The sequence below is a fragment of the Rattus rattus genome, chromosome 1 (assembly GCF_011064425.1).
Source record: "Rattus rattus isolate New Zealand chromosome 1, Rrattus_CSIRO_v1, whole genome shotgun sequence".
Taxonomy (NCBI): domain Eukaryota; kingdom Metazoa; phylum Chordata; class Mammalia; order Rodentia; family Muridae; genus Rattus; species Rattus rattus.
The window spans coordinates 196019553-196032445 of NC_046154.1; positions in this window are offsets into that span (position 1 = coordinate 196019553).

Sequence of the window (12893 nt, forward strand, 5' to 3'; positions counted from 1 at the left end):
AATCAAACCAAACCAACCTAATATAAAAACCAACAACCTGAGTTTGTGGTCAACAGCAACAACAGTAACAACAACAAGAACATGTGGTATGGCTTTTCCATGGGAACAAGCTGGTTCCGACTGTAGAAGACAGTAGAAGTGACTTAGGGTTGACAGATCATCCCTTTGGAGAAGTATTTCCTTTTACAGAGACAGTAGAAATGCCCATGTTATTAATAACCACTGTGATGGTAAAACACAATGAATCAGGGAAATAGATAGCAGAGTTAGGCTTGACCATGGACACATGGGGCACACGAACTTATTCTAAGGGAAGCTGGAACAATTATGTAGAAATATCTGAATAATAACCATACTCCCCAAATTATGTGGAAATTATGCCCCTTTCAAGAAACAGTATACATACTCATTATCAACTGAGCCAAGGAACATGTAATACTAGGGACATAATATCTCCACAAAACACTTTCAGAATCAGAGAGAGAGAGAGAGAGAACTTGCCTTTACTCACATTCGGTTGTGAAATTCATTATGTCACAGAAATAAAGTATCTCAGAGGCACTGGCTCTTGCCTTTCAGTAAACTAACCTACACTTAGAAACAATTTTGTGGCTTCCAGATAAATGTATTTCCTTCAGAAAAGCACTTCTCACAGCCAAGCCTAAGTGACAGAGCTGTGGCTGTTTCTAACGAAAAGTGTTAAGGAATTTGTGATGTCATCTCATGTGTGCAGATCCCTCAGTTGAGAGAGGACCAGAGGACAGAGGAGAGAGCCCGCACAAACGAAGGGCGTGTACCTGATTCACCCCGCCCTGGGTCGCAGTTTGCAGCGACCACAGTGGTGTCTAGAAAGTAAAAGGGAGTGTTCTGTTTTATATAACTTGGCTTTGGAAGCTCTGATGACAAGTAGCTCCTCTCTAAAGCTCCCCTTAGGAAACAACACGGAAAACCAGTTGTTAGTCGTCCGCCCCCGCCCTCGGCCCCCTCCCCCCGCGCCTGGCACTTCTGCCTGTGGCTCCCCTTTGTTTTTAAATTATTTTATTTTTGGTAAAAGTTAGGCTTCCCGAGCTCTAAAATACATGGAAACCTCCTTCTGTCTATTCGAGCGTTGGAAGCTGCTCTAACATTTAAAAAAAAAAAATCGTGATTAAATTGGAGCATCGTATGCGATAAGGCCGAGGAATGTTATTTTATTAAAGTTGGCACCAGAATTCTTCTCAGAATGGGAAATGTATTTACTTTGAAAAATACCCCGAGAGCTTGGAGAGCAGGAGAGAGCTCCTGAGGGTTTGGGGTGTGGGCGGAATGTTTCTGAGACAAAGGCAGCGATTTGGCAGGAACTTCAAGCGCGTGGGGCCGGGGAGGAGGAAAGGGCTGAGCCAATGGGAGGACGGGCCCGGCCCGCAGCCCCGCAGCCCCTCAGCCCCTCTGTCCTCCTCCACCCTCCAGTGACCCAACTCCCAAAATATTTGGTGCAAGTCAGTTGTTTTGCTGTTGTTAGCGAGCCTAGGGCAGGCCTGTGGATCAGCTGAGTGGATCCGAGGTGAGATGGGTGGACCAGAGTGGAAGGCAGGAGACAGTCCCAGGTTAGAGATCAGCAGTGAGGGACAGTTCAGAGGGTGGGGTCCCAGATCTGAATTCCAGGGCTTTCTGAAACGGATGGGGCTGGAAAGGCTCTTGGTTAAAGCATCCACTTTCTGGACAGAGTCACTGCTGTGTGTGTGGGTGGGAAGCTTCCTGGTACAGAGTCACATGTTGCCTCACTGTGAGGGACGTGGAAACAAGACTCCACAAACACCAGACGTCATGGCTGTTTTTACAATCTTTGAAATTGGTCAGACTCCAATATGTTAATTTAAAAAGGTGGTTGGTTAGGGAATGAATCTTTAGCGGGATCACGAAGGAACGTTAAGATTCTAAATTTACATCTTGTAAAGACCCAGGGACACCGAATTTTCAAAACGAATTGAAAAATTTTTGAGAATAGGTATAACTGCGGAGTCCAAACAACACCTAATGTTTCCCAAAGGATTCTTGACTATCAGGGAAGCTAGGGCGAAAGAGAGGGTGAGTCCGCATACTAGACTTTTCACGTATTCGTTTCTATGCTGGGACCAAATCTGGAAACTAATGGATGATGATTGGAGGTATTATTTGACCATGTCGGATTTGGGGCAAACAAAAAGATACATACATACATACATACATACATACATACATACATACATACATATCCCAGCCCACCCATCTATCCATCCATCCATCCATCCATCCATCCATCCATCCATCCATCTATCTTTATATATCACCGGTGAGAAAGACTTTTCTTCAGACTGGAATTCTCTGACCTAAAGTTTTAGCTTCACTCCTCCTGCAAGCCTTCTGTTATTTATTTATACATTCCTACCCGTGTATCACCCTTTGGTTTTTCTTTCCAAAAGTGATTACCATTTGAAATGATGAAGAGATCCTATTCAGGATTAAAAAAAACAAAAACCAACAAAACAAAACAAACAAGAGGTCTGTACGCTGCCAGCCACTGCGGTCTGAGGCCAGGGAAGCGGCTGTCACTCTTCATTGTGGCTTACCTAGCCGTGTGATACAGCCTGGCATGTAATCGGAGTTCAACAAATATTTGTTGAATCAGTGAATGAATTTCATTCCACATCTGATCCGTAGAGATTACCAAAATCCTCACAGGCCACTGGGAGTCTAGTAGTATGTTGCTTTTCTAAGGGAGACACGAACTGAAGGGTTCTAGGCTGGTATTTTAGGCTAATTCCCTTTTATTATCAGCCTAATCTTGGATCATGTAAATGGTGATCGTACTATATCCGTCAGGATACTTTGCAAGAAAAAGGTTCAGTCATAGCTTATCCCCACTCAGAGTGAATCTAGAGATTCAATTAAATGATACCCCACTAGAGCTCAATTCTAATATAGACAGAGGGATGTTTTGGTGTTCAATGTTTGTCTTAGGTTAATAGCATTGTTAGATTGTATTAATGGGTTATTAACAGGATGACTTTACTTCCCAACTTGAGAAAAAAGTCAGTTGAGGAGTTATATATATTGATATGATTTAGCAAAATTTCAGTTATCTGAGAATATAATTATATATATAATATGAACAAGGAATGTCTGGGAATATATGTAAATGTATGTAAAACAAGAACAAATAGCGATGGTTTTTGGCGCCAGAGTTTGGATAATTAAAGAAGGTATTTTAGGATGACTACAAATCCAGTGTTTTGGTGCTGTGGGATTTATTTTTTATTTTGCATCTTATTGGCTTTTTTTGGATGATGCTATTTGTCTATTTCTTTATAAGAGCCTGGATTTAACTAATTAATTAATTATTTTTAATATATAGATCAGGTTAGCCTTTGACTATTCTGTGTAGCCTGTGATGACCTTCAACTCCTGCCTCCCAAGGAGGATTAGGTGTGAACTACTACGCCTTGCTTTATACAGTCAGATTTTTTTATATATATTAAATTATTAAGTTTAGGCTGTATATGTTGTATGAGGAAAAAAGAAAAACCAGGAACATGGCAAATTAAAAAAGAAAGTCACAGAAATAAAAAAAGATTTCTCTTTTGGATTTGGTGTGTATGTGTGTGTGTATTTATCAGCCATATATATATCAGATATATAGCAACCAGAAAACATTTCTTTTCATATATATATATATATATATATATACATACATATACATATATATATTCTTTAAATATAAAAAGGCGAGAGTATTAGTTGTTCTGTGAGGATTGGTGTATAGCTTGGCTGGCTGTTTCTGTTGGGAGGAGTCTGCTACAAAGCCACAATCATGCTAAAATGATCTGCAAGCTTTATAGGCAGGTACGGGGGAATCCACCTTCAACATTTCGACCTGGCCTATCAGCATACAGTGAGGTTGTGGTAGGAAGACTTGGTTCTTTACTGTGTGTACCCCTCCTAACAGCCATGAGCAAGCAACCTAAGATGCAAAAGGGAAGCTGAAATATATCTTGTGATCTGACCTTGAAAATAACACAATCATCTCTTCGAGGTGAAGGGAAGGAAGGGGCGACCCCAGGATACAGACAGGCACCACACAGGGGAATAATCAGGAGTCATCTTGCCACTAATCACTCTTGGGGCCCTTTGGGTTGGGTTGTCTTGGCCAGCCTGAATGTGATGGGTTTTGTTTATCTTACTATATTGTATTTTGTCAATACAAAAATAAGGTAGAACAGAAAAAGTCACTGTTAGTGAATTTTGAGTTGATTAGCGATGTGCACTAAAAGTATTTTGAAAATTATAAGGTGATCACAATGGGAAATGAAACTAACATTTAAAAAAAGGGCTTGATGGTTGATTGCATTATGTTTTGAACTTAAATGTTTAAGGTTTGGTCAGTCTCCTGCTGGAGATGTTCTAGGCAGAGACGGTAGCACCTTGGAGAGGTGGGAGGAGGTCAGGTCATTGGGGCCATGCCCTTGTAGGGTACATCAGGGTCCCTGCCTCTATTCCTGTGTGCTTCCTGTACACCACAGAGTGAGCGATTCTGCTCTATCACGGTCCCCATCGTGTTACCCCTCCCCCTTACTGAAGTCCCAGGAATAATGACATCAAGACCATGAACTACAGTCTGTGAAGTCATCAGCTGAAGAAAGTCATCCCACCTTTAAGGTGGCGTTGTTGGGTACGTTGTGATAATGCCTCTCGTGAATGCCACTTCGCCCCACCGACCGTGATGGGTGATGTGCACCATGGCACTGGGTGGTGTTGATAAGTAAACATCAAGTTTGTTTCATAAGCTTAGAAACATCTGTTCTGGGTGGGGCATGGGATCATTGAAAGATGGAGGAAAGGAGTAACAGCAATAACGAACTCTGAAACCAACAGGCCGATCTGCCAGCTGGGGACTTGAGAAGGAAGAGAGGATGGTGGGAGAGAGACAAGAAACGTGGTGCTGCTGCCATGGTGTTGCCAGTGTTTCGGTAAAAATAAAAAAGGTGGCGGAATTGGTTCCAGTACCCTGGCAGTTGAGCTCTCGCTAGTTCTGGCTCCAACGGGCCATAGTTACTAGCGCTAATTTATCTCAGATTAGTATCTCTCCCAGCAGCTCTCTGCTAGCCATGAACTCTCTGGTTCCAGCTACCCGGTAAATTCATGGTTCTAGAAGTCCAGCAGCAGCTGGCCTGTCGCTGCTCCCTGCCACAGACTCTGCCCACACTCCCAGCAACACTCCCTCTGGTAGTTAAAGTGTAAACTCCCACTGCCCAGTAAAATCAAGACTCAACAAACTGTAAACCAATAGTCAGATTTATATGTTAAATTCTCAGTCCACAATACATCCACACGATACACGTACGACCAATTGATAAGGATATAAACTGCCCACCTAGATAAGATAAATTTGTCTACAGAAATCCATCCCAGCTACCTTGGCAATTCAAGACCACCTGGATCTGGGTTATCCTTCCCAAGCTCCATGTGATTCTTCTTTCTTTTCCTTCTCTCCTGCCTTACAAAAGCTTTGTCTCCACCTTATTTTTTTTACTGTCCAGTCATGGCCTTGACCTAACTTGTCTGCCTTCACCTGCATGATGATATCAACCTACAAACCAGTTCAAGGCCATCAGGGGATTTCTAGGCTAGCCTGAACTCCAAAACATTCTGTCTCAAAAATCAAGCAACTGACAAACACGAGCTGGTGTAAAACAGAACAACTGAAACAGAAGATATACTAGAAGAAGATGCAACCGAGATGCGTAGACAGACGGTAGGCATTAAAAATGTAGGACGGTGGTCCTAACACAAGAGACAATGCAAGAAGACGGTGGGGAGAGAAAAGTTAAACAAAAGGAAAACACACAAACAAGCACAACAAAAACCCAAACAGCACCACCCACAGAAGAGAAAGAGAACAGGTTAATTTCTTTCTCCCCATGTGGTTTATTGGGGTTGCTACCCTAGAGTGCGTTGGGGCTGGCTGCCTCATTGTTAATGTCCTCTCTGTGTTTTCCGAGCTTCTCCAGAATTTCCCCTTAAATGATTTGTTCTGGGAATCCTGATTTCAGTTTGTGGCTCAGTTGGATGGCTGAGTTTCTGGAAAGGCTTGTCGAATGGCTGGCTACTTTATGATCCAACTTGCTCTCTTTAGGTACAAAGTATCTTGTTGAAAAGTTTTCTAAAGTACTGATAAAAATATAATTTCTCAGAAAGGCAAAACACAGATCCACAAGCCAATGACTTTCTGAGCAGTTTCGTCTCTGGGGCAAGTTATTACCATATTAGGATCGACTTCTCATTTTTTTTTTTTCCTGTAGATTGCTGAAGTTCATTTTGAATTCAGTTCTTGATTCAAGATGTACAGCATTTCAGGTTCCCGCTTCAAGTCATGGGTCTGTGGTTGGGACAATTTTGGTGGGAAAAGTCATCGGCTACCATAGTCTTTGCCAGTGCTGCTACTAAGACAAGATTTTACTTCTTTGCCGTGCGGGAGACTGAAGTCAGGCTTCAGTCATGGGGTCAGTTTTGCTTCTCCCTTATTGTACATGAGGCTGTTACATAATCTATGTTTTTTTTGTAACTGTAACTTACAGTTTCCTGGGATATCTGGATTAGCATTTCTCACACATAGAAATCCCGAGTAAAGCGATCCCATTTTGCAGCATGCTTTGGGTGTCCTGCCTGAAGCATATGCTAACTTAAATAAAGCTAAATAGAGCTAGAGTAAATAGAGCTAGAGCCACTTACCCAGGAGGTACCATTTTTCTCCGTCCATTTTCTGGATTCATCTCCTTATTTGGTCATTAAAAAGAGGGAAAAAAAACTACTTAAGTTTATTTGTTTCAAATAGGTTGTAAGTGGGTGGCAAGCACATTTAACCACTAGACCAGTGGCTCTCAACCTTCCTAATGCTACAACCCTTTAATACATTCCCTCGTGTGGGGTGACCCCCAACCACAACTTTAGTTCTGTTGCTGCTTCAAAACCCAAATTTTGCTACTGTTAGGAATCATAATGGAAATGTCTGATGGATTTAGGTAACCCTGGGAAAGGGTCATTGGACCCACGAAGGGGTCTCCACCCACAGGTTGAGAGCCACTCTTTTAGGCTATTTGTGACTGGCGCCTCTCATTATTTGGAAGAATTCGGCCACTAGGTTTTGATATTTGTGCTTTTCTCTCTGTCTTCTTTCGGAACTTTAGTTAGATACATTTTGCCTCATCAGTCTGTCTTCCATGATTTTTAACTTTAAAAAAAAGCTCTCTTTTTAAGAGACTACTATCACAAGAACTCAGAGACCGAGGCAGCAGGCATAGGAGTGCATGGTCTGCACCGGGTCCTTCACGTGTTTATCCTGGCTCCCAGAGTAGGGTTTGTAATGGGGTTCCTGAGTGTGCAGACCACAGGCCTCTGTTGGGCTCTTTTTCTTCTGATTGGTTTTTTCCTTTCTGCCCAATTCCAACATGTAGTTTTTCTTTTATTATATTTTATTATTAAAAAGGAACTCTAAAAAGAGAAAGGAGTGTAAAGGACCCTGGCTGCATCGATGCATTCCCTTATAGTCTTCAATTATATAAAAATAATAAAATGTTAAATTTTATTTATTTTATGTTTATGAATATTTTGCCCGCATTATAGGCGCCATGTGTGCCCAGCACCTGAGGGAGTCAGGAGAGGGAATTGAGTCTCCTAGAACTGGAGTTACAAACGGTTGTCACCACCATGTGTGTGCTGGAGGTCAAACTGAAGGAGCAACACAGGCTTTTAACTGCTGAGCCATCGCTCCAACCTTAAGTTAATATTTGAGAAGAGTCAGTGCTGAGTACCCAGGTACCTGGTTATAGTACATTAAATGTACACGTGTATCGAAATATAAACTTGAAGTCTATATTTATATGGTCGATATAGCCAGAAAAATATATACACAGAAAAATCATAGAATTGGACGGAACCTTATAACCAATGAGGTGGTTCGACCCCTGGGAATATTCTAACTTATGACTTTAGTATACTGAAGAAGTGCTTTGAAGAAAAATGTTTGAGAATATAACAAGAAGTAAACATGGCTTACATAAAAAAGCTAATGAAAGCTGCAAAATGTTATGTCTGAATATGAAAACGATTACATTCTAAGGTAGGATAATTCATGTGAGAGGAATTGGTCCTCTTCAAGATGGTGTGGAAATTTGATGCAATTTCAAAGTTTTGGGTGTTTCAAATAAGTGAAGAAAAGGGGGGGGGCACTGAAATCAGTTACTCATTAGGGAAAGAATAAAGAAAATAAATTTTACCTAACTTACAAGAATACATTTCCAATAAAGACTCAAGGGTCAAGGATATATTTATAAATTACCGAAGCGTAGTGGTGTTTTCCTTTAGTCCCAACTCTGGAGAGGCATAGGCAGGTTGATTTCTGTAAGTCTGAGGCCAGCCTGCTCTACAGAGTGGTTCCAGGAGAACCAGGGCTATGAAGGGAGACTGTATCTCAAGCATAAATGAACAATATAAAAATAATAAATAAATAATAAAATAATTGGAAGAGCACATTGGGGAGTAATTTTCAACATTTTTAAATCCTCTGATATCCACACGAATGTGTACAAAAGTACATGTGAACAGAAAAGAGCCCCCATCCACATGCACATGTAGAAACCCAGACAAAACCTCTCATGAGTAGGTGAATATATGAAAGAAAAAGTTTACATTTGCTGTGTGTGTGTGTGTGTTTGTGTGTGTGTGTGCGCGCGCACGCGTGCGCGTTGCCTCAGATCATTGGCCTTGGGGTTAAGTGCCTTTCCCCTCTGAGTCATCTTGTGGGCCTAAAGTTTGCATTTTTAAACAGCGAGTGCATTCGACAGCTCCTCTTCCCTTATGCACAGTTTCATTTTCCTAGGTTTCAGTTGCATGTAGTCATAGTCTAAAAAGCACTGAATGGAAAATGCCAGATAATGACAGTTTCTAAGTTTAGAATTGCGCATGCCCCGAAGGGCAAAGTGAAACCGTTCATTCTGCTCCTCTGTCTCGCTCAGGACGTGGTCCCTGCGTGGTGCAGTGTATCCAGGTTGTATACACTACCCTCATGATCATCACTCTGCACCTTTCTTGATATCAGACTGGCTGTTAAACACTATGTCCGTGCTTGTGTCCAAACTCTATTTCACTCAGTGTTCCAGGGCACCAAGGTACTGATGCAGAAGACTCACCAGGGCAAAAAGTGTGAAATTAACTCTGTCACTATGTGGTGATAATGTGTATTTAGGTTTTGGTCCTGGTTGTGGATGAGGCATTCATTGGAGGTCAGGGAATGTAGTCCTGGAGGAGAGTAAAATGCATGATTTCACATGTATTTTCTCATAGGATCATATAAGAATCCAGATAGATGGATAGTATATCATTATCCTTTATGTACTGATGAAGAAACTATAGTTAAAATGGTTGAGTGACAGGCAAAGCGATACATTTATTGGTAGAAATTCTCATAATTAGAATATTTTATATTAGATTAAAATTTAAAACTATGCAACACTCAGCCATTGCAGAGAAAGATTAATAAATAATGCTATTTTTTCACATCTCTAACTTTTTCCCCATGTGGACTAAACTGATGAGACTGCACTTCCATATTTCCAATAGGATTAAACAGAGCGGCTAGCTCTGACCGCGTTCTGAAGTTGGCCGTAGATTCTTCAGTTCCTAGGAAAGCTGGTGGATGTTCCAAACGCACTTTCCACAGCCTAAGAGAAGTTAGAGAAATGTCCCCAAACAACAAAAGCCTCTCCCCAAAACACCTAAACAAACAAAACAAAACAAAACAATCCCTAAACCCTTTCCTCCCCCTTAAAACACAAGAGTAAAACAAAAACAGAGCAAAGGACAACAAAAGCCAAATGGGATTTATAATCTAATTCAGAGTATGGCGTCCTTTCATTCTCTCATTCTTTTCCATATATATATATACACACACATACATATATATACGTATATACATACATACATACATACATATATATGTATATATGTGTGTGTGCATATACATATGCATGCTAGAAATAACATATGTATTTCACACGTCCAATGTCATGTGACACTTTATAAAGCATCCTGGTCTGTAGAAGAGGAGAGGAGAAAATGTCACGGTCACAGTTCTTGAGAAACTCCAGCAGAAACAACTGTAAACAACCACTGACCACATGTGGCTTGTCTTTGGCTGCTTTGTGGGTTCTTTTTCTTCCACTCTTCTCCACCCCTTTTCTTCCACCCTTTCAACCCCCTAACACTAGATGAGAGAGAGAAAATGATAGGAAAGGAAAGAGACCCCTAAATGAAGTCAGGGGTATTGCTCTTCGACCGCTTCTTGCTGATTAGGGGCATTGAGCTCCTTGGGGCAAGTTTGATCTTCACTGTCAGGACATCTAATTTCTTCTTGTTGTTTCTTTGTGCATGAGTCCTCAACAAACTGCAACCAACAACCACCACCACCACCACCACCACCACCCCACAACCCACAATCCTCCTCTTGGGCCCTAGATTCCAAAAGTCACACAATCGCAGAAATGTATCTGCAGCAGGGAAAATCACTCCCCTGACAGAGCACAAGACAAATCACAGTCAGCTGCTGAGGACAAGGAGAAGCAGCCCCATATCTCATGCCTGGGATTAAAATGAAAACACTCTTTTGTAATATTTCTGTGATTTTCTTTTAAATAAAAGAAACCAAAATTCCAAAATTGTCATTACAGACCTGTGGAATTGTTCAGAGCATTTAAATCATCAGTAACAAAATCAGAACAAGTGCCGGGAGGGGCAGGTGCTGGCCTATAAGACTGTCTTTGTTTGGCAAAAGACGAATCAGGATTTGAAATCTGTTTCTGCTGAGTAGAGCAGGACTGGGTTTTTTGACATGGCAGAGGACAAGTGAGGTGTCTTTAGTGATCTGGATGACTTGGATTTAAAGAAATGAACCTGGGTAGGTGAGCTTTAATGCACAGCCTTTGCTTCAACTTTTGAAAACATGAAGTATCTTTAACTGTAGGCATGACTGGCCTTGAACTCACTACCCTCCTGTTTCAACTTCTCAAGGGCTGGGATGATAGGCTTGCCCAACCATGTTTGGCTTGGCTCACATCCATGTACCCTGTCTGTCTATCTATCTATCTATCTATCTATCTATCTATCTATCTATCTATCTATCTATCTATCTATCTATCTATCTATCTTGTGTGAGATAGGGTCTTCTGTATCCCAGGCTGGCCTTGAACTTGCTATAGAGCTGAAGATGACCTTGAACTTTTGCCTCTTCCCGCCTCTACCTCCCAACTCTAGGATGGATGTGACCAGTTTTATAAAGTATTGGGGATGAACCCAGAGTTTCAAGCATGCTAAGCAAGCATCCTACCAGCTGAGCACGTCCTGAGCTCCTGGTTTAGTCCTTAAGAAATGACGAGGCTTTTTTTGTGTCCTTTCCATGAAGCATGCGGGAGGCTTTGTGCCTCTGATGGTCATCTAGCCTTTTGGAAAAGCATCTTGGCACAGTAGGTCAACTTGCATCCAAGTACAAGGATTGTTCTTTTATTGTATAGAAAAAGTCTCTGTAAAAGCAGCCCCCCCACCCCAAACACAGAATATGTGGATTGTAGAAAAATATGAAAATCCAGGATGTGAGGAGAATCTATAGTCAGACTATAGATTTTTGTATTTCCTTGCATTTTCATGCAATATATATCTAAATGACTTGTCTCAATTTTATGTCTCTTCTGTAAGATGACTTTTTTCTTAAAAATAGAACACTGTATAGAAAGCACAGTTTTTCCTCTTTTTTGTGCTATATATTGTGCACATGTGCAGATGTGTGCCTGTCTTTTGTGTGTTCCGTATTGTGTGTATGTGCAGATGTGCACCTGTCTTTTGTGTGTTCTGTACTGTGTGCATGTATGTGTAGATGTGTGAGCCTGTCTTCTGTGTGTTCTGTACTGTGTGCATGTACAGATGTGTGTGCCTTTGTGCGCCCATGCAGAGCTCAAAACAGGATATTGGTGTCTTCTATCACTTTGCCTTCCTGTGCTTCTCACTGCACCAGAAGCTCATGGTGTTTGGCTAGGCTGGCTGCTAGCAAGCTTTCAGAAATGACCGGTCTCCTGCTTCTCCCTACCTCTCCCCACTCCCAATTCTGTGGTTACAGGCACTCCCAGCAACATCCAGCTTTTTTATGTGAGTGCTGGGGGTTTGAACCCTGATCCTCATGATTGCAGAGTTGCACTTTTAGCCACTGAGCCATCTCTCCAGTCCATTTTTGGTTTTGAAGCAGGATCTCACTCTATAATCCAGGCTGGCCTGGAATTCAGGATCCCCACTAGCTTAACCTCCTGAGTGCTGGGATGCCGCAGATGTGGGATGCTCAATGGAGGAAACATATTCTTTTTTTTTTTTTTGGTTCTTTTTTTCGGAGCTGGGGACCGAACCCAGGGCCTTGCGCTTCCTAGGCAAGCGCTCTACCACTGAGCTAAATCCCCAACCCCGAGGAAACATATTCTTAACCATTAGGCAGGGGGATAATTTTAAGCCTGATTTTAATAGGGATACATCCTGAAATGTATGTATATACATACATATATTATTATGTGTGTGTATACATTCTGCCAATAATTATGTACTGATGTTCCTGTTTCTGAGGTTGTCTGGGATGTTCACTGTAATAAATGTCATTGTGGTGGCTCATCTGTGAGCACAGATCTCTAACGATTCCTTTAAAACAGGTTTTTAGAAGTGGTATTACTGCAACAAAAAAAGCAGACATTTTTAAAAGTGTCTAACACACTGACAAGGCATTCTTATAAAAAGGCTGTAACAACTTTACAAAATTTTTTTACGCCAGGTGGTGGTGGTGGTGGTGGTGG